The following is a 6909-nucleotide window of genomic DNA, read 5'->3' as shown; positions in this document are numbered from 1 at the left end:
AAAATGTCCAATAAAATTCCCAACAATATAATAAAATTCACATACAAGAAATACAGACACTCGATTCATTGATACACAATATAAAACTTAATGTTACGGTAAACGATGGTAAAAACACAACGATTAAAATAAACAAAATACAAATAACTTCGATCGAAAATCATACAAAAAGAAATAAAGAATTAAGAAAATACCCTAACAAACCAATTGATATACAAACAAAAAAAATAAATAATAAAAGGTCAAACAAACCAACACTCTTAAAAATACAAAAAACATTAATCTTTAATTCACAAATCACACAACACTTGTAAAATAAACCAATTAACAATAAAAATACTACCCTGACAAGTATCCAAACTATATATTATGAAAACAAAAAAAATATTAATACCAAATCTTATGGGAGACTCAATCATACTATCAACCTCCTACAGGACTAATAATAAAAACCCCAAATAAATGTTTTGTTTTACTAACATAACTTTAAAAAAAAAAAAAAATCACGAATTATTAAGACTACCTATATAACTATTATATAACTATTGTACAAGAGTTACAGAATAATAATAACAAATACAAATAACATACCTTAAGTTACTTACCTAAGCACTAAAACCTAATTTAAGTCAGCATAAGCTTGAAAACAAATGTAAAAAAAAAAAAAACAAAATTTAAAAAAAAAAAAAATGTAAAATGATTAACCCAATTTAAGTTAGTATAAGATATAAGAAAAAAATGTTAAAGCAAGTCAAGTACAAAGAATGTGTAAAATTGTTTCTAACTTATTTAAGTCAACATAAGCTTGAAAACAAATGTAAAAAAAAAAAAACAAAATTTAAAAAAAAAAAAAATGTAAAATGATTAACCTAATTTAAGTTAGTATGAGATATAAAAAAAAAAAAGTTAAAGCAAGTCAAGTACAAAGAATGTGTAAAATTTCTTCTAACTTATTTAAGTCAGCATAAGCTTGAAAACAAATGTAAAAAAAAATGTAAAAAAAAAAATGTAAAATGATTAACCTAATTTAAGTTAGTATAAGATATAAAAAAATGTTAAAGTAAGTCAAGTACAAACAATGTGTAAAATTTTTTCGAACTTATTTAAGTCAGCATAAGCTTGAAAACAAATGTAAAAAAAAAAAAAAATGTAAAATGATTAACCTAATTTAAGTTAATATAAGGTATAAGATCAATTTAAAGCAGTGAATACAAAAAATAAACCTAATTTTAAGTTAGTACTAATAAGAAAATAAATGTTAAGCATAAGAAATACAAAAAAAAAAAAAATATATATAAAAAAAAATTAACTTTTAATTTATCATAAAAACAAAAAAAAAAATGTCTATGAACTAAATACATTGTAAGCAAAGTAAATATGAAAAATGTATAATTAGATTAGTTAAAAGTTAAAACTATGTAGAATATAAAGGATAAAAACCAAAATATGTAAAAATTCATAACATGTCAACATGACAATATATTGTACACAAATATTAAATTTAAAAAAAAAAAAATTGTATAGCTATCATTACAACACCAGATAGGGAACTTAAAATATAAAATATATAAGAATAGAAACACATCAATGGAATGCGGGGAGTACAAACTTTCAGCTTCAGTTCTATCTTCCTAATTTTTTTTTCCCAATGTAATATGTAAACTTTAATATTATTTACATTGCCCCTTTTAGATTGTATAGTAAAATTTGTTTTCTTTATATATATATATATATACCTATATATAAATGTCCAGTTTAAATTGTATAACTTTTTCAACTTTCAACTTCAACTTTTAACTTTCAACTTTCAACTTTTTCTCACTTTATCTCTCCTCTACTTAAATATTTGTATTGCTCTCACTCTCGCCCACGAGTGGTGTTGTGAGGGCACAACACAAAAAAGTGCAGGGTGGATGTAATGATATGCTCACACAAAGTTGTGTAGTTAATGGTTGAGCTGTGAATGTGCGGGATCACCACTGTTATTATTATTATATTCTTATACTTAACTACAGATTCCAGCACTCCATTTCGCTAAAACCTCACAAAGGTAGGTGATGCACTACAAAATTATTATACAACCAAAGAGGAAAATAAGGTTATATTATCATATTTTTATTAGGTATTGTAATATATTGTATTATACCAGCCCTCCGGTCTGACTGGGAGAGATCCCCACCCCCGCGTGTTAGCTAAAAGTCGATACCAATTTTGAAACACAGTCAAATTATAAAAGTAACACTTATAATGAAAGTGATTTTGGTGGTGGGAGGTTATTTGGTGATGAGAATTGGTGATAAGTCTCTTTGGCTCTTTGGTGGTCTTCTTTCGAAGGCGGGAAAGTTTAAAAGTCGAGTTTCAGTGTCTATAAATCTCCCATGACCCATGCAAATCGGCAATTGAATGATACAATCCCACAGCGTATGTCCGGTGCTTTTTTGTATATGTCATAAATTGAAAATTCGAAAACTTGCATAATAGAATGTCTAGCAAGTCAGGCTAAGATAAAACAAAAATGAGCTACCCGGCTGCGGCGGATAGAGTGGTACACGGTCTTAGATTATTGTGGTATTTGCCGTCGCTTGACCGATGCTTTTTCTTATGTGAAAAGTGTAAGATCGGGGACAATGTGCTACAGCAAATCAAGTTGGCAGTCCAACTGCGATGGAATTGCAGACCCGAAATCGAGCGGCTATAAATGAAAAGAAAAAAATAGTATTTTCCAAAAACCCAATCATACAACATACGAAATAATTTACGAAAAATACAAATTAAAAACATACAAACAAATATAATATTATATACTATAAATATAAAACAATAGAAATTTTGAGAAATATGCAATTATATTTCCTAATAATTTAAATAACATAATATATGTATAATATAATATATTATTTACAGCAATATAATGTAATATTAACCAATGCAATACATATAAACATGTACCTGTATATAGTGTTATGCGTATTTCGTAATTTTATTTAAAATCATTTTTGTAGTTGTAATCAAAAGAATATTCATTTCTAGGTGTTTTTGATATACATACATAGGCTGCGCAATGGAGCCATTTCTGTATCAGTTGCAAGAAAAGATCAAAAATTTAAATTAAATGACGTACCTGTTATTCATTGCCCTTACATTTATTTTATCGGAAGACACATTATTATCCCCAACGATTCTGGTACTAGCTGTGGAAATATACAAGACGATTTCATATCTATTATAAATGTAGAATACTATTATACAGAGTGTAATAGGAAGACCTGACCGATGAAATAACTTTTGTTCTAATCAATATTTTTAATTTTTTTTTTTGTATAATAATTAATAATATAATTTATAGTCACTTGTGTTTCTATAATAAAATCGAACAAAGTGAAAAAATTTTAAATGTAGAGTCCCTTCACCGTGTTAAATTTCCGTACTAATTATTTACTTAGGTTTACAACGAACGGCATATTATTATTTTATATAATATGAATTGTTACTGAATCGACCAATTATTATGAACATTCGTTATATTATTTGTCGGAAAATTATATTTGTTGATGCATTTTGTATTGGTATATTACTATATTATGAATCATAGTTTATGATAATTATGTATTTCGACATGTTTTTGACTTTGTTTCTGAGTTTTTTGTATTGAATCATCGAATGTTATAACTAGCATTTACTTAGAAAATATTATTCAGTAGTATTATTAAGACAATTATACGAAATGTAGAGCCTTTTTGTCTTGTTAAATGTTCGCATTACCTAATTATTTACTCAAGTGTTAAGAATAATGAAAAAAAGATATATTATAGGTCATGCACCGGTACGGTTTTTACCACGAAAGGTGAATTATTATTTCATATAATATGAGTTGTTACTAAATCAAAAAAAATTATTATGAACATTGATTATTTTATTGTTTGATGCATAATATTTGTTGATGTATTTTATATTGGTATATAATATTATTACATTGACGGACATTTACCTTTTTTTTAATTTCCAAAACCAGCCAATATAACGCACTTTTTTATTACTGCTATGGCAGTGATGAAATTGTTACTGTTATAGGAGTAGTGTGTACGTACATCGAAACTGATATGTAACGCCAAAGCTACGACCAGGGACTGGAACCGTACCAAAAATGACCAGTTTTGGACCAAAATCTTTTGAAAATCTTGGGACCGAAGCCGGAATCGAACCTATAAATACATATTTTTAGGAACCGAAACCGAAACCTATATTTTGATATAGAGGTTATGTTGGTTTTTTTCGGTTCAAAAGTTCAATAGATATTTTAGTGATAAATTATTAAATTATATTAATAATAAAATATGACTATAAAATCATAGATCTATAAAAGTTTATCATTACTAAGTAATAAGAATATTATTATGTGTACAACAGAATTGTCATAAAACAAATTCCAAAAATCCAAATTCCAATTTCCATGTAATCTATATTCTATAACAAGCTCGGTACCTATTATCTCTGTATTCAATTATTATATATTGAATTGCAAACCATAATTCACAATAACTAATGTAGAGTTTCTAAAAATAATAACAATTTGTGCGTTTATCAGTGTTTTAGATTAAGTTGTCTTATAATTTCCCCTAACTAATATGTCTGATGGGCTGCAGATATAATATTAAATACCTACCTCATGCGGGTATCGTCTATTAGTTTAAAATTTAAATATTATAACTAATTAAATAGGTAGGTATAGTGGATACCCAGTTATGATTAAAATATAATATTATAGTTTAGGTTTTGCTAGTTGTATACAATAGGTACTATACGTATTATACTATTATATGCCAGTTATGTTTTTTTAAACCTTATAATATTTTGAATTCAATAGTATTCCATACTCGTCAGTAAATTATTGAATATAATAGTATATCTTTTATAGTTTTAGTGTTAATGATATTATATTACCTAAACTCTGAAATAGGTACACTTAATTACAATTAATACCGGCTGGCTGCCATTAAATAGAGGTTCTTAATATGTTAATTTTCTTATACAGTGCTTAATTTATAAAAATAAAATAAAAAGCAAAAGTCAAATATAATGGGTTAAAACCGGTATTACCCAAAACCGAAACCAAAACCGAAATTTTGTATTTTTGAGAACTCAAACCTAAACCCAAACCGATAAAATCATAAAGATTCCAGTGCCTGGCTACGACTAATATTGTTTTGTGATTACTCAATGCATTATTATACATAATGTACTGTGAATCAGCTTATCGGTGTGGATAAAATAAACGACAAAATATTAACGAATAGACCGAAAATCTTAAAATAGAACATTTATTATTAATTGATATATTTTCCCTTGAAATATGTCAGTGCCACAATATCTAAAGCAACGCAATGTGGCAGTTTAATGTCCTCTATCAATTATTAATACCATTGAAAATATAACTGCTATAACGCTGCTATATATTATAATCATTAATCAGTGTTCGGAACGTTCACTAAAAAAATGAACTCGTTCACGTTCACGTTCAGTCCTTAAAAAAGTAACTCTAAATACTTAAATAACTTAATATCCGACACGTTATTTGAGTTACATTTTGATAAGGATTTCCTAGTGATAAAATTAATCGTATACTAGGGTACTTATTATGATAAACCGATTAAGTTTATAATAAATTCGTGGAAATCATAATATTATTTTTGTTTGGTGTCTAGCCAGGGACACTGGAATTTCACGTATTTAATTTATATATTTTGCAATCAAACAAATATTACAGGAATTTTAATGAAAATATTATTATTATAATTATTTAATTAATTAATATATTGTATACATATAATATTGATCAAATAGTAAATAAATTGAATGTCTTAAAAATCGATCAAATTCAATAAAAATATAAACGTCGTTCACGTTCAAGTATCGTTCACTATATAATATGAACGTGAACGTGTGTTCATGAGCGACGTACTTTCCAAACACTAATTATTATAATAGCTGTAATGCCATAATATACAATTCTTCAATTAACTGCTATCTAAATACTTTAAACAATCTATAGTTATTACTAGCAATAACTTTCAAAATATTAATCACTATCTAGTATTTTAAAATCGATTGAACAAAGAATACAGTTGTTAACGTGGAGCTTATTTGCGTTTTAAGTTTCATACTAATTATTTACTCAGGTGATAAAAAAATAAAAAAAAATACTTACCACAATGCACTTATATGGTTTTTACCACGAATAGCGAATATTATTATTTCATATACAAGTTGTTACTGTATCAACAACTTATTGTGATTTATGAACATTGATTATTTTTATTTTCGGGACAGAAGTTTCATACTAATTATTTACTCAGGTGATAAAAAAATAAGAAAAAATGCTTACTATAATGCACCTGTATTGTTTTTACCACGAATGGCGAATATTATTATTTCATATACGAGTTGTTACTGTATCAACAACTTATTGTGATTTATGAACATTGATAATTTTTAGTTTCGAGAGAGAATATTTTTTGGTCTAGAATATTTTTATATTATTTTATATTGTTTGATTTATTGGAAATTTCATTGCTAACTTAAGGTAGATATTTGGATGCACCCAAAAGTAAAATAAGTATACAATGCGACGTCAATAATAGAGGGGTGGAAATCCAAAACGTACTATTGCCAAAATACTGATTTTTCAGAAGAAGCGATTTTCTGTATCTTAACATTTCCAATAAAAACAAACCATTTACAACCAGACAAATCAATTTGAAAAAAAGGTTTTTTTTAAAATTACTTAATAATATTTTATTGAAAGGAAGTTTATTATGGCACGATGCTAGCCGGGAAAAAACGTTCCTGACGAAATACTATAATATTTATAATAATATATTAAACAGTTATTTTAGCCAAAACATCCAATTT

This window comes from Metopolophium dirhodum, chromosome 2 (assembly GCF_019925205.1).
Source record: "Metopolophium dirhodum isolate CAU chromosome 2, ASM1992520v1, whole genome shotgun sequence".
Taxonomy (NCBI): Eukaryota; Metazoa; Arthropoda; class Insecta; order Hemiptera; family Aphididae; genus Metopolophium; species Metopolophium dirhodum.
This window is presented reverse-complemented; position numbering follows the sequence as displayed.